Raw genomic sequence first — 25,354 nt, 5'->3', positions numbered from 1 at the left:
AATAAATAAAATAAATCCCCTGGACAAACCCTATACTTGTACTCAGTAGCAAACACATGGAACTCCTTACCTGTGACCACCCAAACTATTTCTAACCTACCCACCTTTAAATGCTCCCGAAAAGAATACCTTACAAAATCTTGGACCTGCTCCTGTGCCAATCCTGGCTGAACTTACTCACTATACTTCACGCAATCCCTTCAACCTAGATCACATGTCATAATTCTCTCCAGCCTCCTACTCCACTTCATCTTGTTTTCCTCACTGCCTTACCTTATTTAATTCATCTCTGCAGACCTTTCCTCTACCTCTTTGTCTTTCCTCCCTACTCACCGAAGCTACCTAAAGACACCCACCCTGCCCTCTTCTTATAATCTCCTTCTCTCCATCCTTCTTCCTTTTTTCTATAACCATAATATGAACACCTGTGTCAGTTACTAAGACATCACTTAAGTTTACCTGACTGTATATAATCATGTAATCTCTGATATCTCATTAAATATCGTATTAGAATTGTCTTAGGTCTCATTTATCACATACTCATCTGTGTAACAAATACTATGACTAGTGAATTTTTCTCTTCAGCTCATGTTATTGTTTTTCATTGCACTCTATTATGAAACATATGTTCTGTGTTTTTCTCATGACAACATTTTTTCACTCTTATGTTTTGTAACGTGATACTTTGTGATTGAAAATATCTGTACTTGATTTTTGAAATACTGTGATTGTGGAGCTTTTCTCCCCAGGCCTCCACTGAAATGGGCACTTTCTGGCCTGTTCGGACTTTCCTGGTAAACAAATATCAAATAAATAAATAAAGTAATAAAATACTTTAATTATTCTACAGTCATTTTGCTTTGTTTTTGCCATATTCTTATTGCAGCATGACCTTGAGGAGGCCAGAACATTGGTTCAGTACTAATTAATCAGGTATTTCTGAAGGTAGCATCCCATCTTTGTCCTTTCCTGAATGACCTTCTTCTCCTTAGGGGTTAAGCTTCACGGTTGAAGAGCTAACCCATCAGTTGAGCCAGATGGCCTGACACACATAAATTCTCAGTCTTGTAGAGCCTTGGTCCTAGTAGATGTTGTTTCTGCCAGGTGGATTCTGGAATACCAAAGCCATCTTTCTAGGAAACCTTAGTTTTCCACAGGACCACTTTTCCCAATGATAGTTTTTCCGTTCATGTGAAAAGTGGTGTTGGAGATTTCACTTACTTTGTACTGTCCACCTCTTTCTCTTCTTTCCATTGACACAATGCAGACAGAAGAGGGTCTTTAATAACTTAAATGTGCATTGGAAGCTGCAATGTTATCACAGATAGGTGGGTAAGTTCAAGAGGACAGATCAGTTTTCTGATTCTTTTGCTTTGTTCCATATAGGACGGATTATCAGTTGCCAGACAGACCCCCTTCTAAATGTACTGCTAACTATATTCCACATTGTCTTTTTGTGGCTTGGCAGCCATTGCAGTCAAGGCAAAGTTTCCAAGGGAAATTATTGCTTTATTGTTTGGTTCAGAAGTTTGTTCAATGCAGTTATTTTTCAGAACAACCATGGCAGAGCAAGCCACGTGAAGATGTGAAGATTGGCTTTAAGATGATGGTCACTATTGATGTGACACCCTGGTCTCATGTAAAAAATGGGAAAAAGGAAGTTGTGGATAAATGGATTGATGGACTTATTTTCAGACACTTGAATAACCAGTTCTGGAGTTAAAGTTCTGATTTACATTGGACTCTTATGTCTGACCTTCCAAAGTATCTCCTTTCATTTGGTTTCTGTTGCTTCCATCCTTAGGTGTTGATAGATACTGGGTGGGATTTTTCAAAGCCATTAACTTCTGTTAATGGTCTGCTGAAGTAAGATATTACATGTTTGTGATATCTAAGAGAGACGTCTGCAGAAGTTACTTTTTACCCTCTTGCAGTCCCATTGGGCTTGGTATTAGCTCCTTCTGCTTCTTTTTGTGTGTCCTCTATAAGAAGTTTATGGTTATAGTTTTGTATCTTAGTCTATCTTTTTTTTTTTTAATGCAACTCCCTCTTATTCCATATGGGGTCAGAATTTAACAGAATGAAGCCAGACATGCCCTACTAATGCTACATGAAGAGGCAGCAGCATGCATTATTGGGAGTGACTTGGTTGTTGTTGTTGTTGTCGTGTCTTTCGACTTCTTTTCCCAGTTAGGGGTCGCCACAGCGGAACTCCGGTCCGCTAATGATTGGCAGTAGATTTTTACGTGCCGAGTTGCCGGCCCTGACGCACAACCTTCAACATAGGTACGCCCATTCATGCATGTCTCCACAAAGAAGACGCTCTAGCTGAGAATCGAACAGGACAATGTCTTACTGTGAGGCGACAACGCTACCGCAGCACCACCACCGCAGTTGGGGGTGGCTTGGCAGAGAAGCAAAAAGTGACAGGAAAGGAGGGCCTTGCTGTTTTTCACTTAGGAGGGCACTCATGTAGATGAACAGAGGAGGACTCATACGTGGAATTAGTGCTTCATTTAAAATACAGAAAGTGCTGTTTATGATATTCAAGATAAGCAGTTTGAGTAGTTTGCTCTGTGACTCGTAGAACTGCATGAGTGGTATTATGATCTTTAACCGAACATAGTTTCTGTATAGTAGTAATGTGCAAAGGATGCAAATTATCTGAACGGTGCTGTTGAGAATTGTTTGTTTTCATTGTGCACTGCTGTAGGTGTGTAGTGGAGATTGCAGCTCGAAAGGTGCAAACTGCTAGGAGGTGCTGTGCAATACTTTTAAAACATTTTTTCCTGATTGCTGATGCATATGCTTTTTAAATGTAACTCCCAAGGCCACACAACCTCAAAACAGGAAGGATTTGTTTTTTTTTTTGTAAAATCAAGTACTTCCTGTTCCCAAAATAATAGTAGTTAGGACATGGGGGCTGCAGGGGTTGTCTTCCTCCATTAGCATTTAATGTGAATGTTTTAATTTTGTTTTTGTCTTTTTTGATTCTTTTGTTTATGATTGCATTGCCAGCTCTTTGGTACTTCAGATTGATGGCATTGCTGTTGGTGTGTTCACATTCTTAACAATCATAGTCTCATGATTCAGATTCATTTTGTGTGATATGGTGTACCATGTCTCTCAACAGACCGTTTTTGATTTTATGGCATTGTGCCCTTAGTTAGCATTAGTTGTATAACATCAAGAAAATTAAAACTACAGGAGCATCTGTCATTGTTTTACAATGACAGAAACACAAAGCTAGTGGCTACAAAAATGACAAAGGGTGCATTCCATTTTAACATACATTTTAAATGCTTTTTGATTAGTTCATGTAGCAGTTGAAGGAATATACAAGGTTTGTAACCCTCCCTTTTTATTTATATTGTGTTTTGTTTTTAGTTCCAGCTATAGCTGTCTGCTCTCAGACTTGTCATGGAGCTCTTTCTTGAGCATCTGCTCCACCTGTCCTTGCTACTTGATGTGGCAGAATTTATCCATCTGTTTGCAGACCGCATTGTAGCAACTAGACATTGTCTTGACATACTGCTGTGTGTGTGCTATGTGTGCTACATAGTGCTGTTCACTTGTTCACTTGTTTATGTCAACATACTTACACAGAATGTCAGCAGCTAGTTATTTCTGTAACAGTTCCATTTGCTTTTTATTGGCATCAGATTTGTATAGTCTTACCTGGTTTATCCAGTAGTACAATTTTTGTCCATTCGTTCTTAGTCATCTCTGTTAATGCACACATGCACTTTTCGTTTATCACGTTCTTAAGTGCATCACATGCTGTTTTGAGGATGCTGTCATGTACTGTCTCTGTAACATCTGAAAAAGGAATTTCGTAGAGCAACTTCTGTTACAGCCGAGTAGTTTTTGTTCTGCCTTTGCTGCCAGTTCATTTGTACCCATTTTATTTGTGTTTTATATTTGTATAACTGTTTATCTGTATATAGATAGATATAGACAAACACATGCACACGCAAAATACAAAGTGCACATATCATTGCTGGAGTATGCTAGTTAGCTGGAATTGCTAGTACAGTGACATGTAAATGGAGCATAGGTCAGTGGTAGTAGTAGTATACGCCAGAGAAATTTAATTCACAAAGAATACCATGCAGTGTTATACATTGCAATGTAATTCTCACTGAGCCTTCAGATATACTGCTGCTGGTTACTGCTACACTCGTATATATCAAGGAATCATTTTAGACCAATCTTTATAATTTAACAGTTAACACAGAATTAGACATTAACAAAGTATTGACACAGCTTAAAATTGCCTACAGAATTTCTGAGCTTGTCTCAGATGCCAGAAGAGCAGTTGATCTTAATGTTTTAATACCCAGGCTTGAATATGGCTTCTGTTTCACTGTACTACTGCTTCTTCCAAATACTTCAGGTACTACTGAAAACAGAAAACAGAATACTGAGATTCGATGATCTGGCCAGTAGAACTCAACTTTACTACATCATACTTAAGTTAATACAAGTGGCTTTCCATCAAAGCAAGCACATCACTGTTCCTGAATATACTTCTGCAGTGTAAGATGGCCCTCAGGGAACAGTCATACGCTCTTTGAGGCTCTGAAGGATTTAATTAATTAGGCACCTTTTCAAACTTTGCATTACTGAAAGAGCTTTTGACAAATTTGCACCAGACTGCTGGAATAATATTCCAGATTATATCAGGCAAAAGTCACGACAGAAACTAAGATTCCCACTGCAGCTGTTGTTGTCTCTGCACATTCATAATCTTTTTTTAGCACAAATGTATTTTGCTTGTATATTTTGTAAATTATGTCCATTGTGCTTCTCTTTAACTGTATTAATTTGATGTATGCATGCAACAAAAATTTATGTAATGTATATTGACTGAGTGTTCATGATTTGTTGCAAACTTGTCTTGCATCTTTGTTTGGATTGTTTATGTTTTGTCGCAAATTCAACTTGTATTCTTTGATGATAGTTTTTATTGCCTCTGCCTTCTTTGCTCAGGTTAAAGCTGAAAAGGGTATTCTGAACAGTTCACTTACCTGGTTAACAAATGTTGTAACTTAACAAACAAAAACAAACAAATATGTTGTTTAAGTTGTAATTCCTTTAAGGTTAGATAAATGCTGTTACTTGGTGAAAAAAAAAGAACAAAGTTAACTGTGCTGCTGTTGGTAAAGTATTCTAAATATCCATCAGGGTTGTAATGGTAAAAACAGATTTCGTACATGACACCCAGATGCAAAGTGTACTCATTAGCCTCTTCGCTGTTATTCAGAGTCCAGCATCATAATCTTAAAAAGAAAGAAAGTTCAGGCATCTCAGAAAGAAACAAGAAAAGAAAAGTTTTAGTTGCTGTGTAATCCTTTTATATTGGTGCAATATGAGCTGAGAGGCAGTCACAGAAAAAACACAAAGCTAAGGTTCAACTGCAGAGATCTTCTGCCACGATTAAGTGTTGAAACAGTATTCATGCATTCACATGCCTAACAGCTGAAACCTGTTTTAATCAATACAGAAACACAGTTATATCGGAAACCCAAATAAACATAATAAAACTATTTTTGGTAATCTCTCACTCCCCTGCATTTTATCTTTCAACTGTTTCTGTTTTTCAGGAGTGTCCCACAGATGGGTCAAAATTTTACTCTGTCCCCCCAATAACCAGAGACCTGTTGAGAAAGATAGTGGGATATAATTAACAAATAATGCTAACCATTACATGGTACAGACTTCTTTTACTCCAAAACTTATGTGTTAATTTAAGATCTTTTAGTCTTTTAGCTTTCTAAGTCAACTGTATCATTATTTAAAAAGAGCCCCTAATTTGATCAATGCGTATTTTTGGCTTTGTCTCTGGTTCTGAACATAAGGGGATGAGTGCTGTGCCCCACACCACATTTCTTAAATCCACAGTTGCTTGACAGATGTGAAGAGGCAGAGAACCCCTATACTGAAACCTGTTCATCCCCATTACCCACTCAGTATTCCATTCATAAGCATGTACATAAGGCAGACAGTAAAACCAACATACAAGGCTCTACACAGTTGATAAATGTCTCTCAGACCCTGCAGTATGGTATGGAGGAGGGGAATACACAGTTTCCTACCTGGAGGAATCCAGCTGGGCAGTTGGTATACAAATGGGGGTCGATAGCCTTGTTCAAGATTCAGAAACATGTGAATAGCAAACTTTACTGTGGAGTAGATAAGAGACGTTATGCGGTTCATTAGTGGACAAAAGAACCATAGTAATGGAACTTGGCATCTTTGGCAGCAGCCCCCTTTTGCTTCCCCTGCCCAAACATTTTTAAAAAAATGTTGACAGCTTACAAGCTGTCCGTTACTTATAGATAGCTTGCAAACTATCTGTTCTGTTTTTTAAAAGTGTAAAGAACAAATGACCAGGAAGCCACGGTTCCACTACCAGAGTATTTAATAGATTAAAACAACACAGTTAAGTGCTTTAGTCTTTATGACTTTTTCAGAACTATCCTGTATAACATAATTCTGAAGAAGTCATAAAGACGAAAACACTTAGTCGTTTTGTTTTAACCTATTAAATACTCTGGTAGTGGAACCGTGGCTTCCTGATAATTTGTTCTCTACTCAAGGTTTTCATGGAATTTTTAGTTTTTTGTTAAAGGTGGTTTAACAACCATTACAGAAAATGGTCGGTCTGACCGATAGGTTAGAAGCTATTAAGCAATAACTGCATTTTTTTAAAATTTGGCATCTCTCACCAGTTGGCATCTGGGGCATGTGCCCTTAACTGCACCCTTGCTACAAATACTGGTGGATGATGACATGCTGCAGATGCAGCAGCATAGTACCACCCTTCAAGAAATGGTGATGGATTGCTCAAGATAACATAGCTGAGCAATAACATCACTATATTCTGGAGTGATGCTCCCTATAAGAAAAGGAAAAACACTAAGCAGTACAAAAGCACATCTCACATTGCAGTGCAGTACAGACAAGCATGCTGTCACAGCCACATTTAACCTATTCCATGCATTGTGATACAGTAGTGCTTCCTCCAGTGGGAGCAGTTATACCCAGCTTCTTCATAGGTTCGTAGGTTCATAGGTAGGTACTAGGCTATCGGGCCTAGGGCCCATACAAGCCTAGCCAAAAAATGTACCCTGGCTTTCGCCACCCAAGAAAATTATTTTCCTGTGCCACTGTCGAGCAGAGCCACAGAAGTGATCCCCGGGGTGAATTTCCCATTTCCCATCCAGTCATCAAGATTTTTCTTGAAGAGTGCTAATGAGGAGCTCTGTTTGACATAGATAGGTAGTCTGTTCCAGAGTATGGGAAGTCTCTGGGACAGGAATCTATCCCTCCAGCATGTTCTGTTTATTGTGGTGACAAGGTTTAGGTCCCTAGAGCGTGTAGTTCGGAGGGATTGGGATTTCTTTAAGTGGAGCATGTCCAACAGCTCTGGGTTTGACATAGCTTTGTATGTTAGGCAGAGATCGCCCCTGAGTAGGCGATATGCGATGGAGTAAAGCTGTAGTTTTTTGAGGCGGTCTGCATAGGGCATTTGTTTGTGGCCAGTAATCCTCTTTGTGAGGTATTTCTGTGGTCTTTCCAGTTGTTGTAGATGTCTTGTGAGGTACATACCAAAAGGGGCGTTGTACACTATAATGGGTCTAATGAGTGATGAGTAGAGGGGAACAATGACCTCTTTTTTTCTGGATGAGAATCCTTTTGTGATGAGATGAGCCACGTAGAAGGATTTCCTGACCACTGTGGCGATGTGATTATCAAAGGAGAGACTACTGTCCACCTGTGTCCCAAGGTCTCATCACATTTTCGGCATTAAGTAGACTACCAGCTATGTGGTAGTTCATGGGTACAGAGCTTTTACCAAAGGGGATGACAATACACTTTTTGGCATTGAGCTTCCGGCCATGGCTTTGACACCAGGTATCTGTCTCAGTGAGGCCCTTTTGTAGTTTGTCCACATCGTTAGGCGTTTCGATTATGGCTCCTAGTTTGCAGTCATCTGCAAACTTTGTTAGCCAAAGACCTTCTGTGTTGGCCTGCACTTCAGAGAAGTAGATACCAAACAGGAGAGGACCCAGGACTGAACCCTGTGGTACTCCACTTGTCACTGGTCTGATGTCGGATTTGGAATCCGCTACTTTCACAGTGTGGGTTCTGTCCGTGAGACAGTTGGCAACCCATCTTGTGACATAGGGATTTATACCTAGTTTAGTGAGCTTATCTATAATTCCAGAGTGGGGGATGGTGTCGAAAGCCATGGTGAGATCTAGATAAGCTGTGTGAACCATTTTACCCTCATCTATGGCTTTGGTGACTGCTTCAAAGAAGTCATTCAGGTTTAGGAGACATGATCTGCCTTTTACAAATCCAAACTGGGTAGGGTCCAGAGTTTGGAGATTACCAATGTCTTTGTTTATGAGTTCCACAATGATACGTTCCATGGCCTTGCAGACCAGGCTCGTCAGGCTAATGGGGCGGTAGTTCCCGGGGTCTGTCATGGCTCCCCCTTTGTGGAGTGGGATAACCGTCACTGTGCGCCATTCAGTGGCTACAAAGCCTGAGGTGAGGCTATGATTGAACATGGTACTTAGGTAGGGTGCCAGTTCATTCTGTAGTTCGTGTAGAACGCAGCCTGGGATATTGTCAGATCCCTTGGATGCTGTGTTCTTGGCTTTGGAGAGTATGGTTTTTACCTGTGCAGCCATGATTATAGGAACTTTGCATTCTTCCGGTATAGAGATGGGCCCTCTAGGGGGTGAGAGGGGGGTAAAGTTAGCACTGAACCTATCTGCTAGGATGTTGGCAATATCAGTTGGTTCTGTATATTTAGTGCCATTGTGCTATAACTTAGAGCAGATCTGAGTATTCCCATTTAGATTCTTGACATAGCTATAGAATGCTTTGTGGATGTTCATCGTGTTTCACTGTTGCAGTCATAACTGCAGGGTGCTCCTGCCGGCAGGCAGCCCGAGGTCGGCCAGAATCCCAAAGTCTGGGTCCGGCGTCGGCTGTACAGGCCAGTACCCTGACGTCAGTACGCTCTGGTACATAGCCCTCAGCCGACGCCATCTTCTCCAGTCTTTCTTGCCGTGCGGTGGAAAGCAGCTCGCAAGTCGTTGGTTGGCGATTTTCGTACAGCGTTTTTTGGTGTGTCGGTCCGAAGTTCTTACTTCTCTTCTCAAAGCTAAGTACCCCGTTGGGGAATCTTTTTCTTGTTCCTCCGATGTCAGAAAAAGTTAATAATTGTATTACGTGTGGGAAACAAATACCTCATAAAGATTTCCACTCTTACTGTCTACCTTGCTTAGGCCCTGACCACGACGTTTCTTGTTGTCGGTTCTGTGCCAGGTTTAATTCTCGTACTATCAAATGCAGGTACGACTGGGCTTTGAATTATTTTGGCAGACGCTTCAATTACAGAATGTCGTCGGACACTACCGGAATTCAAAAGAAGCGCAAAGACAAGGACAGGCCTCCGAGGTCCAAACAGGACTCGTTGCAGCTGGAGCCGGCGTCCGGTTCGGCTGTCGTCAGTGAGGCGCTTTTGCAGCCCCTGTCGTCCGCCACTTCTGAACCGATGGCCGATACGGACTCCCATGGGGAGCCATCAAGGCCTTCTATTTTATCTGCTGCAGGACCTTCGGACGTCGCTCCCTCGGATGGGTCCGGAACCGCTGTGCAGGTACCGGCTTCTGAGGGGGTATTCAGGCCTACTCACATCACTATTTCAAAGGCAAAGGCAAAGTCAAAGACTCCTGTTAAGTCTAAAGCTCCTGCTCAAGCTTCTTCTGAATCTACTCCCAGGACACAGAAGCAATTGTTAAGGATGGCTGAAGATTTGCTTTCTATGATTAGGGGTTCTCACCCCCCTCCTGAGAAAAGGCCTCGACAGGATGTTCCTATGAATTCCTCTGACCAGGCTTCTATATCTTCTGTCTCTTCCTCTGATCAGGAATATTCTTTTCCTCCTTATGAGGATTCGGATGCTGAGGACTCCTTGCCCTCTGCCTCTTCGCCTGAAGATTTTTCTTTTGGGGAAGCCTTACATGAGATGAGGGAACATTTTCATTGGGAAGGTCAGGATTATTCTGCTTCCAAGAAGAGGCTTAGAGAATTTCTTCTTCTTCCTCAACATAGGCCTTTAGCTATCCCTCCTGTTCTTGACATTGTGGATGATGCCTTTTCCGAGGCTAATTTGAATCCTGATTCCATGCCTCCTGCTCCCTCTAAGCCTGATAGGTTTTATAGGGTTCCTGAGTCTCATTTGTTCTTATTTAAGAATCCTTCTGCAGATCCTGAAACTATCTCTCAGGGTTCTAAGGCTGCTAAAGTTGCTTCTTCTAAGAATCCTGTTCCCTCTGAGAAGGATTCTCGTGCCTTAGACAGGTGGGGCAAAAAGGTATACACTTCTGCTACCCTTTCTGTTAGGGCTTTAAATTGCCAATTTCATATGTTTAAGTATCAGCAATTTCTTTTGTCTGTTTTAAAGCAAAAGCTTGCTTCCCTTCCTGCATGTGCTGAAGATAAGGAACTACAGGATGTCTTGCATGCAGCTGAACAACTGAACAAACATAGCTTGCATTGTGGTTTTGATGCTTTGGATGCTTCTTGCAGGGCCGCAGCCTCTGGTACTGTTATCAGGAGACATGCTTGGCTTCGTGAACAAAGTTTACCTGAACAGGTTAAGGCTAAATTGTTAGATGCCCCTGTTCAGCATGATGTTCTTTTTGGATCCAAGGCTGAGGAGGTTATTAAAAAGATGGAAGAAAAGGCAAAATCTATGCAAACTGTGAAAGATTTCTTGCAAGTTCAGCCTCCTAGATTTTCCAGGAATTGGCCCTCCAAAAATTGGTCCTTTCCCACGTCTGACAGGCCTCAAAGAGGAAGATATAGACGCTCCAGAGGTCGTGGCCAAGCTCAGGCCTCCTACAGATCAAGACAATGGACTGCTTCTTCACCTAGAAGGGGAGAAGACAGATCCCAATCTCAAAGAAAGCAAACTCAATGACTCTCTAGGTTGGGCTACAGGACCTCTTTACCTGGATGCCTCTCTCGGAGGAAAACTTTCTCTTTTTTACAGAAATTGGACTCATATTACCCAGGACAAATGGGTATTGGACGTGATTTTAAAAGGCTACAACTTCCACTTTCATACCTTGCCAAGAGCCTTCGGTTGGCCAGATCTGCCAAAACATCAATGGTCAGAGGCCTTAAATCAAGTGGATGCTCTTCTGGCCATGAGAGCCATAGAGCCTGTTCCACTCTCAGAGATGGGAAAAGGGTTTTATTTGAGACTGTTTCTGGTTCTGAGAAAACAAAGCTCATGGAGACCTATTCTGGACCTTTCTGTGTTAAACACCTTTTTGGAAATTCCAAAATTCAAGATGCTTACTCTGCAGCAGCTGATTCCAATGCTCTCTCAGGACGCCTGGATGGTGACATTGGACCTAAAGGAAGCTTATTTACACATTCCCATCAGGCAGGAACGCAGGAAATTCCTCAGGTTCAAGGCAGGTTCGAGACACTATCAATTCTCTGTACTGCCCTTTGGTTTATCTACTGCGCCCAGAGTCTTTACCAAGTGCCTGGCACCAGTAGTGGCTTATTGCAGACTCCAGGGGATTCAGATTTACCCTTATTTGGACGACTGCCTTATTCAGGCAGACAGCAAGGATCTGTTACTTCAACATCTGGATTTTGTTCAACGTCTTCTCCTCCTGTTGGGATTTTCAGTGAACACAAAAAAGTCACATCTGATCCCTTCTCAACAAATGGTATTCCTGGGAGCCCTTTTAAACACAACCTTACAAAGGGCTTTCCTCACTACAGAAAAACAAATACAGCTGGCTTCAATTTTCAAGACTTTGGCAACTCTACCTCAGCTCACTGCAAGGAAATTCCTGCAGGCTCTGGGCTACATGGCTTCCTGCATTCTGTTGATTCCAAATGCAAGGCTTCAATGGTATCTGAAAAGTGTGTGGTCGCAGCATTACCACGATCTGGACACTCTAATTCCTCTGATCCCCTGCCTCCAAAAGGAGTTCCTTTGGTGGCCCAAGGTGTGTGCTTTAAACGAAGGAAAGCCTTTCCGTCTTCCTCAACCTTCTCAAATCATAACCACGGACGCCTCGGATTATGCTTGGGGAGCACATTTTCTAGGCAATTGCCAGCAGGGAACCTGGACAAAGGATCATCTTCACTGGCACATCAATCTGAAGGAAATGTTGGCAGTTCAAAATGCTCTTCTAGCCTTCAAGCACCTTTTGCATCCAGGGCCTCTCTTGATTTGCACAGACAACACCACAGTCATGTGGTACATAAACAAGCAGGGGGGCTCTCATTCGTACCCCCTTTGCAGACTAGCTATGGCTTTATGGGACACAGCTCTAAATCTGAATCTACATCTCCAGGCCCAATTCATACCAGGAGAACAGAATCTCTTAGCAGACAGCCTGAGCAGGAACATTGTGGATCCTCACGAATGGATGCTAGACACCAACTTATTCAACAGGATTACTGCAGTTTGGGGATGCCCCCAGATAGATCTGTTTGCATCCCATCTCAATCATCAGCTGCCTCACTTTTGCACCAGGTCATTCCACAAAACAGCTTTGAAAGTGGATGCCCTGTCCTTCAGCTGGAAAAACCTTTCGGGTTTTGCCTTCCCTCCTCTTCCTCTACTTCCTCGGGTATTACTAAAGATAAAACAGGACAAGCCCAAGTTCCTCATCTTGATTGCTCCGAATTGGCCTCGACAGTTTTTGTATCCAACTTTAAGGCACCTGTTCTTGGAGCCTCCTTGGATTCTCCCTCTGAACCCTTCTCTTCTGTCCCAGCATCAGGGTCAGTTGCTACATTCCAATCTCAAGACCCTTTGCCTGGCAGCTTGGCTCTTCAAAGGAATTTGATTTCTTCTAGTCTTCCCAAACAAGTTTTGGATGTTCTTTTGGAAGCTAGACGGTCTAGCACTAGGAAATCCTATGCCTCTAAATGGAAGAGATTTTGCATTTGGATGCAGGGCCGAGGTTTGGACCCTCTGGTACCTGATCTCTCTTCTATTTTGCTTTACCTTTCGAATCTTTTGTCTGATGGACTGTCCTTTTCTTCCATTAAGATTCATGCTTCTGCTATTTCTGCTCATTTCAATACTGATCCTCCTGATGTCCTTCAAGGATGCATCTGCAGTCCTTACAAATGGGTTGTCCTGTCGTCAGGCAGCCCTTCGGTCGGCCGGATTCCAAAGTCTGGGTCTGGCTTCGGCTGGTGTCGCACTTCACCCAACGTCATAGCTGCAGTTCTTCGGGTATAAAGGCATCAGCCGACACCATTTTCCCCAGTCTTTCTTGCCGCGTGGCGCCCGAAGCAGAAGCTGTTCGCAAGTGCCGGTCGGTCAGAACCAGAGATTACTACTACTGAATACTACTTCGAAGACTTCTAAAAAGCTAAGTACCCCGTTGGGGACTCTTTCTTGCCTCAGCCGATGTCAGAAAAAGTGAATAACTGTTTAACTTGTGGGAAACAAATACCTCATAAAGATTTCCACTCTTACTGCTTACCTTGTTTAGGCCCAGACCACGAAGTAGCAGCTTGTCTAGCCTGTGCTTCTTTTAACCGACGGACGCTTAGACGTCGGTCGGAATTTGCTGAGCAGTTTTTCGGCTCTGATTTTTCTTATATTATGCCGTCAGATCCTCCGACTTCACAAATAACCAAAAAACGCAGGGAAAAGGACCGACACTCGCGGTCCGCGGTTTCGGCCGAAACCGCGGTTAAGCCAACCACGAGTGTCTCGGTTTTGGCTGAAACCGAGCAAGCGGTTCTTCCCCCAGCCGAAAACATGCCTTCTACCGAGGCCTCTACTAACCTGGTGGAATCGGCTTCTGAAATCCAACCTGCAGTTGCCGTTTCTCAGGAATTATCTGACACTATTCCCTTGGATATTTCAACCCCTGCACGTGGAGCTGCTAGGCCTCCTGCAGCCATGTCTATTAAGGCCTTTGCCAGGGCTAAAGCAGCTAAAGCTTCAAAAACTGTGCCTGTTAAGCCCCCCTCTCACAGGCCCAGCTCCAGTTCCCATATGCTTTCTCTGGCAGAGGATCTCATTTCTTTAATTCGTGGATCCCAGCCTCATCCAGACAGGGCCTCTCATCCACCTCCAGAGAAGAGGCCTAGAGCAGAGCCATCAGAGCCAGTATCCACAGATGATTCCTTTGATGACTCAGAAAATACAGACCCTCCTGAGGCTCCTTACTCCCCTTACGAAGACTCTGATGCTGAAGAGTCCATCCCTTCTGCCTCTCCACCTGAGGAATTCTCCTTTGGGGAAACCTTGCATGCTATGAGGGAACAATTTCAGTGGCAGGGCCAAGATTTCTCAGACTCCAGGAAAAGGCTTAGAACCTTTTTACATTTGCCACAGCATAGGCCTTTAGCTATACCTCCAGTTCTTCCTGTTGTAGATGATGCATTTAATGATGCTTGCACTGCCCCTGATTCATTACCTCCGGCCCCTGCTAAGCCCGATATGTTCTACAGGGTCCCGGACACTCATCACCATTTATACAAGGCTCCTTTTGCAGATCCCGAGACGATCTCCCAGGGGCCTAAGGCTGTAGCAACTACATCTGCTAAAAACCCCCTCCCCTCTGAAAGGGAATCCAGGTTCTTAGAGAGATGGGGTAAAAAAGTTTACACTTCTGCTACTCTGTCAGCTAGGGCTTTGAACTGTCAATTTCATATGATTCAATATCAAGAATTTATGCTAGACCAGTTAACTAAAAAACTGTCCTCTGATGAATCTTTAGATAAGAAGTATGTTCAGGAAATGATACATAACATACAGCAAGTTAGTAACCATTCTTTAAAGTGTGGCTGTGATGCACTGGAGGCTTCCTTTAGATCAGCCATGACTGGCACAGTTATCAGAAGGCATGCATGGTTGAAAGAGCAGGCCTTACCGGACCATGTCAAATCAAAACTTTTAGATGCACCCATGGACAAAGTCAATTTATTTGGTTCTCCTGCACAGCAGGTACTGAAAAAGATGGAAGAGAAGGCGAAATCTGTACAAACAGTGAAAGATTTCTTACAGGTTCAACCTCCAAGGTTTAGCAGGAACTGGCCCTCCAAGAATTGGTCCTTTCCGGACTCCTCTAAAGCACAGAGAGGCAGGAATAGGCGTTCAAGAGGCAGAAACCAATCCAGGGGTGCCTACAGGGGACGCCAGTGGCAGGGTAACAACCAGCGAGGCACAGACGCAGCCACCACCACTACAACAACACAATCACAGTGACTTGGCTGTGGCACCGCCTACCAGGGAACAACTGGAAGCACCCTTAGGCGGAAAGCTAGCCTTATTTTCAAAGAACTGGCATTGCATCACAAGGGAAAAATGGATTTTGCAAACTATAGACCAAGGTTACAGGTTCCATTTCCATACTCTACCAGGCAAGAGAGGAATGCCAAACCTACCACCTACTCAAAGGGCAGAAGCTCTAAAGCAAATATCTCAATTATTAAGAATGAGAGCTGTGGAAAAGGTACCATCTATGGAACAAGGAAAGGGATTTTACTCCAGACTCTTCCTGGTACCAAGAAAAGAGAGCAAATGGAGGCCTATTCTCGACCTGTCCGCTTTAAACACATTCCTCATTGTTCCAAAATTCAAAATGCTGACCCTACAGCAGCTTCTTCCCATGTTGGGCAAGGAGTCTTGGCTGGTAACTCTAGATCTCAAGGAGGCATACCTGCACGTCCCCATATGACCAAATTGCAGAAGATACCTCAGATTTCTTGCAGGATCAGAGTATTATCAATTCTCAGCATTGCCCTTTGGCTTATCTACTGCGCCCAGAGTGTTCACGAAATGCCTGGCATCAGTAATTGCTCATTGCAGGCTTCAGGGAATCCAAATTTACCCCTACCTGGACGACTGCCTGATACAAGCGGACAACAAAAACAAGCTAACAGAAGACTTACAAAGAGTCATTTACCTGCTGCAAGCCTGGGATATACAGTCAATATAAAAAAGTCAAGGCTGATTCCATCCCAAAGAATAACCTTTCTGGGTGCAGAGCTGGACACATCAAAACAAATGGCATTCCTAACTGCAGAAAAGCAAGAGCAACTACCTCTCTATTTCTTGGCATTAACAAAGCAGAACCATCTAACAGCAAGAAAAGTACTGCAAGCCCTAGGCATCATGGCATCCTGCATAATTCTGGTCCCTCATGCCAGACTGCATATGAGAAAGCTACAGTGGTACCTAAAGAATTTGTGGTCTCAACACAAGCACAGCCTAGAAACCAAAATTCCAATAATCCCATGCCTGAAGCAAGAGTTCCTATGGTGGGCTCAAGCCTGTCAATCAAACACAGGATTGCCCTTCTGCAACAGTCAACCAAGCCAAACCATCACGACAGACGCCTCAGACCTCGGTTGGGGGGCCCACATGCTGGACAAGTGCATACAAGGCTTATGGACTCAAGACCAGCTGCGCCTGCACATAAATCTAAAGGAAATGCTGGCAGTAAAATTGGCAATCCAGTCATTCAGACCATTTCTCCGAGAAGGACAGTTGATGATAAGGACAGACAACACCACAGTTATGTGGTACATCAACAAACAGGGAGGCACACATTCATACCCTCTATGCCGGCTGGCACTGGACCTATGGGATGTGGCTCTGAGCTACAACATTCAGTTACAAGCAATTTTTGTACCGGGAAAAGAAAACATTCTAGCAGACATATTAAGCAGGACTACCACGGATGCCCACGAATGGATGCTGCATCCGGACATCTTCAAAGCCATCACAAGAGAATGGGGACTACCACAAATAGACTTATTTGCATCCCCACTCAATCACCAGCTAAAGAAATTCTGCACAAGGACGTACCACCCACTTGCTTGGAAGGTGGACTCCCTATCTTTCAGTTTGGAAAACCTGACAGCATATGCATTCCCACCACTTCCTTTGATGCACAAGGTGCTATTGAAGATCAAAGAGGAAGTCCAAGGATCATTCTGATAGCTCCAGACTGGCCAAGGCAACATTGGTACCCATTACTGAGGAGCATGTCTCGGGAACAAATATGGACACTACCCCTGATCCCATTGCTGTTAACACAGAACAACTACAACATCCTGCATCCAAACCTGAAAACTCTGCAGCTGACTGCCTGGAACATTACATAAGATCAATTAACCCAAATTTATCCCAAAGGGTTAAAGACATTATCCTTGAGGCTCGTAGACCTTCAACAAGAAAGAATTATGCAGCAAAATGGAAAAGATATCTCATTTGGAGTACTGCAAAGGGAGAAGATGTGTCACTGGTAAACATAGCCAACATCCTGGAGTACTTGGCAGAGCTCTTCCATACAGGCCTGTCCTATTCTTCCATCAAGATACATGCATCAGCTATTTCAGCAGAATACAGCTTGGATCCTCCTGTCTTCTCACATCCTCTGCTTAGGCAGTTTCTGAGAGGAATTAAAAATGTAAAACCTCCTAGGAAACCACCATTGCCAGCATGGGACTTGAACTTTGTGCTAGAAAAATTGACACTTCCCCCTTTCGAACCAGCAGCAACAGCAGAATTACAATACTTATCCTGGAAGACTGCTTTCCTGCTGGCAATCACCTCAGTAAGAAGGGTTTCTGAACTACAGGCATTAATGGCAGTGCAACCCTTCCTGATCTTCCATCAAGATAGAGTGTCCATGAGAACAAATCCTACATTTATGCCTAAGGTGGTATCCAGAGTGTCTTTGAATCAGGCTATCCACCTACCTACATTCTTCCCCAACCCACAGAACAGGGGAGAAAGACTGTTGCATACCTTGGATGTACATAGACAATTACGCTACTACCTGGACAGGACCAAGTCCAATAGAAAAACTGACCAGCTTCTGGTAGCATATGCAACAGGAAAGGAAGGAAAACCAATTTCAAAACAGACAATCTCCAAGTGGATAGGAAATTGCATTAGATTTTGTTACTCCTACCATGGAAAGAAAACTCCAGAGAACATCAGGCCTCACTCCACAAGGGCTACAGCCACTACCACAGCTTTCTTACGAGGAGTGGCTACCAAGGACATTATAGAGGCTGCTACTTGGACCTCCGTGCATACATTTGCCAAGCATTATAATTTACCTTTATACTCTAGATCCCGAGCAGGTTTTGCCACTGCTGTTTTGCAAGGGATCCTAACTACACCATAATCTCTTTTTCCTCCTCCCTAGTTTGGCTATGGTATTCTACCCATTTGTAAGGACTGCAGATGCATCCTTGAAGGACATAGTACAGTTTTGTACCTACCATAAATGTAGATGTCCGATATGAATGCATCTGCAGTCAGGATTACCCGCCCGCCTTCCCCTCTGTGGTACTCCTAGGGTATTTGCCATCTTTTAGCTAGCTTGGGGGGGGGATCTTTTATGGTGTATTTGTTTGTATATATGTACATATATGCTTATTTTATGTGTTTGCTCTCTACTATTTGGAAACATTGGCATTTATCCAAATTTAGCCATCCAAGAGGGCACCTGGCATCTGGGGCAAGAAACACTGAGGAAAATGGCGTCAGCTGATGCCTTTATACCCGAAGAACTGCAGCTATGACGTCGGGTGAAGTGCGACACCAGCCGAAGCCAGACCCAGACTTTGGAATCCGGCCGACCGAAGGGCTGCCTGACGACAGGACAACCCATTTGTAAGGACTGCAGATGCATTCCTATCGGACATCTACATTTATGGTAGGTACAAAACTGTACTTTTTTTCTCATCCTTTGGTGAGACAATTCTTGAGAGGGGCTAAGAATTTAAGGCCTCCCAGGACCCCTCCTGTTCCTGCTTGGGATCTTAATTATGTTTTAGAAAAACTTACTTTGCCTCCTTTTGAGCCTGCTTCTTCTTCAGATATTAAGTTTTTATCTTGGAAGACAGTTCTTTTGTTAGCTTTGACTTCTGCCAGAAGGGTCTCAGAGTTGCAAGCTCTCATGGCTGTGGAACCATTCCTTATTTTCCACCAGGACAGAGTATCCTTGAGGACCAATCCTACTTTCATGCCTAAGGTGATTTCGAAAGTGGCTTTAAATCAAACAATTCACCTTCCTACCTTCTTTCCTAATCCTCAGAATAAAGGGGAAAGGATTTTGCATTCCTTGGACGTGCACAGACAGTTACGATTTTATTTGGACAAGACTAAAGAGTTCAGAAAATCTAACCAATTGTTTGTTTCTTTTGCCTCCAGTTCTCTTGGTAAGGCTATTTCCAAACAAACTATTTCCAAATGGATTTCTTCTGGAATAAGATTTTGTTACACTCATCATGGGAAACAGTTTCCAGGTACTGTGAGAAGTCATTCTACTAGAGCAGCTGCTACTTCTACAGCTTTTCTCAGGGGAGTTCCTACCAAGGATATTTTGGAAGCTGCCACTTGGAGTTCTGTGCATACTTTTTCCAAGCATTACAATCTCCCTTTGTATTCTAAGACCAGGGCAGGCTTTGCCTCTGCTGTTTTGCAGGGTCTTCTTGCTGCCCCTTCTTCTGTCTAAACCTCCCCCCTTTTTCCTCTGCTTTGGGATTCCACCCTACAGTTATGACTGCAACCGTGAAACACGATGAACATAGTACAGTTGTGTACACCTACCATAAATGTAGATGTTCGAGTGTCTTCACTGTTGCAGTCGGTGTTTCCCTCCCTCCTATCCCCTCTTTTTCTCTCCTTTGTGGTGTATTTGTGTTTCCTTGGTGGATTCATTTTGTTTTGATTTATTGGGGGACTTTTGACATCTAGGGCAAGAAAGGCTGGAGAAGATGGCGTCGGCTGAGGGCTATGTACCAGAGCGTACTGACGTCAGGGTACTGGCCTGTACAGCCGACGCCGGACCCAGACTTTGGGATTCTGGCCGACCTCGGGCTGCCTGCCGACAGGAGCACCCTACAGTTATGACTGCAACAGTGAAGACACTCGAACATCTACATTTATGGTAGGTGTACACAACTGTACTTTGTCTTTAGAGTCAGTGGCAATTTTGTTTTCGTAAATAGCTGTGGAGGATTTTATGAGGGATCTCAGCTTCTTACTGCGGTTGACCAGGGAGTTCCTCCAGTCATGGGATTTTACTTTTTTTTGCAACAGTTTCTTTCTTCTGTTGTAGAGTTTGTTTATACACAACACAGGACCCGGCAAGACCAAAGGGCATCCAACAAGCAACACCAAATGTAAAGTGTAAAGGTTTAATAAAGTACTTTGAAGCGCTTTTCATCTGCAAAGTATGCAGACTTCCTCAGAAACATGTATAAAAGTTACAAACACTCCTTATAAGGGAGATTACAGTTACTTGATTACTAAAGACGTCAATAAAACAATTAAACAATAAGTATCCATAGACACAAGCCAATTAACTCCACCATCATCCTAAAAAATGATAAAATAAGTTACAATATCTAGCTCTAAAGTTGTAAGTTTAAGGGCTTCCACAAGAAAGACCCCACAGAAAATATATATATTTTCCTATATAAATTCTGAAATTAAATATACTAAAATAAAATCTGCTAAAGTAGAATCAATAAAATCACCATAAAAATTAAATAAACTAACAAAAGTGTATCCTAATATACATATATATATATATATATATATATATATATATATATATATATATAAACGTATTACAGATACAGACCAAATACAATTCACTAGCAAGCATATATTAACTTACAAATAGTGAATACAAAAATCATTTATATATGCTGGTACTACAAGTTGCTCAGTGAATGTATATTAATACTGGTAGTATTTACATTCAATTATATGTATAGTACTATGTTTGTACTGTGTATAAAAATCCATTACATTAAATATTATGACATTATAATATTAAGCCCATCACTGGGCTATCTCTGCAGACTTCTGAGTTTTAGGACACTACTAATTGAACACGAATCATTCAGTCCTGGGAATGAGTACGCATTTAATCTAATTTGCCATTTAAGTTCTGATTCTTCCAATAGTAAAGGTAAAGGGGCACCCCTCTTGTTTTTAAGTATTTGGTCAATAACCATAATTCTTTAACTATATGAGCTTGGATGATGTCTTCCATCGCGAGTGTGAATTATTAAAGAATATGTTTTTACACAGAGGTTACTCGTTAAACCTTATTGCTAATTTGACTAATGAAATTAAGAACAAAAGGTTGAATGGGACGTACAAACCCATTTTGAACGCTAGATTGGTTTTAACTGACAGTGGGGTCAACACAGATGTCACAAATACGCCTAGATTGACTAGTTCATCTAGTAAAGTCATCAATACTAGGAACCTGGGTCCCAGGCTTATTATGACTTATGATATGTATAGTTACCACTGTATTGACCTTATTGGTAAGAATTGGGGTTTATTTAAAAGTAACTCCATGGTTTACGCTAAAGTAGGAGCATGCCCAGAGGTAAATTTTAGGAGAGGTAAAAATCTGAAAACGATTTTAGAGCAACCTTGCGTTAGTTTAAGGACACATGGTACGTTTAAATGTCAAAACTGCAACCAGTGCAGGCACATTGAAAAAAGTAACAGATTTGTAGTACAACATAGGGAATATAAGTTGAGACGTAGAGCTAGTTGCAACTCTAGAATGGTTGTTTACCTAGCTAAGAGCGTTTTACGTGGGTAAAATGGAGCGGAAACTACGTGAACGAATTTATGAGCGTCAGTATGCCATCATGAAGAAAAAACAGGAGAACGCACTGGCTAAACATATTTGCAGTTATAATGAACATAGTTTCAAGTTTTTGGTTATTGACCAAATACTTGAAAACAAGAGGGGCACTCCTTTACCTTTACTATTAGAAGAATCAGAACTTAAATGGCAAATTAGATTAAATGCGTATTCATTCCCAGAACTGAATGATTCGTGTTCAATTAGTAGTGTCCTAAAACTCAGAAGTCTGCAGAGATAGCCCAGTGATGGGCTTAATATTATAATGTCATAATATTTAATGTAATGGATTTTTATACACAGTACAAACATAGTACTATACATATAATTGAATGTAAATACTACCAGTATTAATATAGATTCACTGAGCAACTTGTAGTACCAGCATATATAAATGATTTTTGTATTCACTATTTGTAAGTTAATATATGCTTGCTAGTGAATTGTATTTGGTCTGTATCTGTAATACGTTTATATATATATATATATATATATATATATATATATATATATATATATATATATATTTTTTTAGGATACACTTTTGTCAGTTTATTTATTTTGATGGTGATTTTATTGATTCTACTTTAGTAGATTTTATTTTAGTATATTTAATTTCAGAATTTATATAGGAAAATATATATATATTTTTTGTGGGGTCTTTCTTGTGGAAGCCCTTAAACTTACAACTTTAGAGCTAGATATTGTAACTTACTTTATCATTTTTAGGATGATGGTGGAGTTAATTGGCTTGTGTCTATGGATACTTATTGTTTAATTGTTTTATTGACGTCTTTAGTAATCAAGTAATTGTGATCTCCCTTATAAGGAGTGTTTGTAACTTTTATACATGTTTCTGAGGAAGTCTGCATACTTTGCAGACGAAAAGCGCTTCAAAATACTTTATTAAACCTTTACACTTTACATTTGGTGTTGCTTGTTGGATGCCCTTTGGTCTTGCCGGGTCCTGTGTTGTGTATTAGCAGTTTCCTCTTTTATCTGTATCGTAGAGTTTGTTTATGGCAGAGGACTACCAAATTGGCTTCCTTTTTTTGGAGGATAACATCTTGGTTCTATTAGGGATAGCATGATCCATGCACTCGTGTAAGTGCTTATAAAGTGCATTTGTTTAGGATTCGGCAGTCATACCTCTATTGTCCGTCTGCATGGGTGTCATGAAGTTTGCCACTTCTGTCTTAAGAAGTGTGAAGTTGGCTTTGGAGAAGTTTTTTACGATGGTTTCCCTAATTGGGGGTGGGAGTGGGATGTGGATGTCTAGGCTGATTAGCTTGTGGTCGGATCTGACCAGCGAGGAATTGACCTCTGGTGTGGAACACCGGTTTCCCATGTTGGTAATGACCAGGTCTAAGATATTGCTGCCCCTGGGGGGGGGGTATGAATAAGTTGATCCAAGGCATTGGAATTTATGAATTCTAGAAAACGTTGAGCAAAAGAGTTGGTGCATGAGTCGTTTTCCCAGTTAATGGTAGGGTAGTTGAAATCACCCATTATTAGGGTGTTGGGTTGTACCCTAATACTTTCCAGTGTATCAAGAAATGAGGAGTGTGAATCTTGGGGCATGGTGGGGGGTCTGTAGCAAGCTACAATTTGGATTGCGGTCTTGCCCAGAGTTAGTTGCACTTGGATAATCTTGGATGCATTATGCTATGCAACTAGCCTGGAGGTGTGGATATCCTTAATGAATATGGACACGCCTCCACCTTTAGTGCTTCTTTCTGGGTTAGGTGGCCGAAAGGTGTGGTATGAATTGAAGCCTGGTAATGCAGGGGTGCTCTCTGGAGCTTTGAACCAGGTCTCTGTCACTGCACAGATGTCAATGTTCTCTATTTTAAGGAGTGCCTCGAGTGAGTGCCTTTTGAGGTTTAGACTTCTAGCACTGAGTAGCATTACCCTCAGATTTTGCTTGCTTGTACCTGTTACGGTGGTGAATTTGTCATTTGAACCTTGCCTAAAAAAGGCACTATAGGGGTGGAAAGAGCCTTAGCCAGTATCCGGAATCCTAAGGGTGACAGGTGCAGGCCATCTTTGGCAAAGCATCGTGGACTGTCAATCATGTCGTCCCAGGCAGACAAATACTGGATCCCCTTAAAATGACATCAGAAGCTTAACCAATTGTTGAAGTCAATCATTTTGTCCTTGTACTGTGGTATCATTCTGGGTGATGGCAGGATGCTACTCAGGGTTAGGGTCTTACCTGCCTGGGATACAAGATCGGAGAGCTCCTCCATGTCTCTATTCATGTAGTCCAGGGAGGTACGTCTCAGGTCATTCACACCAACATGGACAATGACAGTGTCATATTTGTACTTATTGTGGAGTGACCTGAGTGCATGCGTTATGTGGCAGATCCTGGCACCTGACAGGCAGCTGACAGTAACTTTCTCCTTGTTTAGTCTAGTGAGTGGAACATCAGTGTGCCTAACTATAGAGTCACCTATGACTAGAGTGTTGGGTACGTTGTTATGCCTTATGGGCTGTGGTTGAGTGGCACACTGAGTTTGGGGGCTATGTGTCATTTGGGTTGTGTTGGGGGGGTGGAGTTTGCTTGCGTCTATGCTTTGGATGTCCCTGATGCTTAGGCAGGTTTTTATTGAGAGCCTCCGCGAATGTAGGTGTGTGTTTTGTGTTTCTATGTGTGTGTTTTGGTGGTGTAGGTTTTGAGGGGCTATGTGATGAGTGTAGTGTGGTGCAAGTGTTTACCTTCTCCTCTTGACTGTCTAGTCCAGTCTTGGGTGAAGAGAGCTTTGCTTCTTATCATAATATGCTAATAACTCAGCCTTCATGGTCATAAAAACAAGGGGCTGAAAGTTTTATAAACTGATCTCATTTGTGACCACTGAAGTCTGCAGACATAAGCTGCACTGCTTTTTGTCTCCCAGTACAGAGACTGAAGCTAAAGTAGGGTATGTACTGGATTGAGGGTTCTGTCTTGACGGTATGAGTGTTATTATGAGAGTGCAAGTTTGTGTCTATATGCCATCTGTTTGCATATTTTCGTGTGTGTGTGTGTGTGTGTGCGTGTGTGCGTGTGTGTGTGTGTGTGTGTGTGTGTGTGTGTGTGTGTGTGTGTGTGTGTGTGTGTGTGTATCCTTTGCTTCTGGCAGATAGAGTTTTGTAGTCTCCAAAGAAAAGTAGTTTTAAGTGGGTTGCCCACTGCACTTTTTTTTTGTTATCATGAATCAAATAGACTATTAACCAGCAGAGAAGGGGATGCTGTTTCCATTGCATGGTTTAAAAGAAGTTCCCTGCTGCCATCTCTACTAAGACATCTTGGCAATCATATATCTTTTCCTTAACACTTGTTTATATGTCTGTATGAGTAAGAGCATCCTTTATAAGGCCACTTCTGCAGGGCATTCGCTAGTGAAACCTCTTGTACTTTTTTGTGTTTCTATTTCTTTTGCTGTGGTTGTTCTGGAGTATCGGTTGAGCCAGTTGTTATAGCAGAGGACCCTGTTGAAGATCACCTGGTATTGTATTCCATGTCTATTTTTCTGTGAACTTTTTGCTGTCTAGCTACTGTTACACCATTTGAAATAACCAAGTTTAAATAAATGGTTTAAAACTGCATCAGATTTAGACTTGTTAGCAAAAAGAAATCAGTGTGC

The 25,354-nt window shown here is 42.1% G+C and overlaps 1 protein-coding gene across 1 annotated transcript in view; it reads left to right on the top strand.

The window, feature by feature from the left end:
* Positions 1 to 25,354, top strand: part of CDH2 (cadherin 2) — a 1,080,070-nt gene that overhangs the window by 727,129 nt on the left and 327,587 nt on the right. The window lies entirely within an intron of this gene.

Source organism: Protopterus annectens, chromosome 3.part0, assembly GCF_019279795.1.
Source record: "Protopterus annectens isolate FY-2018-M chromosome 3.part0, PAN1.0, whole genome shotgun sequence".
Classification (NCBI taxonomy): Eukaryota; Metazoa; Chordata; order Ceratodontiformes; family Protopteridae; genus Protopterus; species Protopterus annectens.
This window is presented reverse-complemented; position numbering and strand designations above follow the sequence as displayed.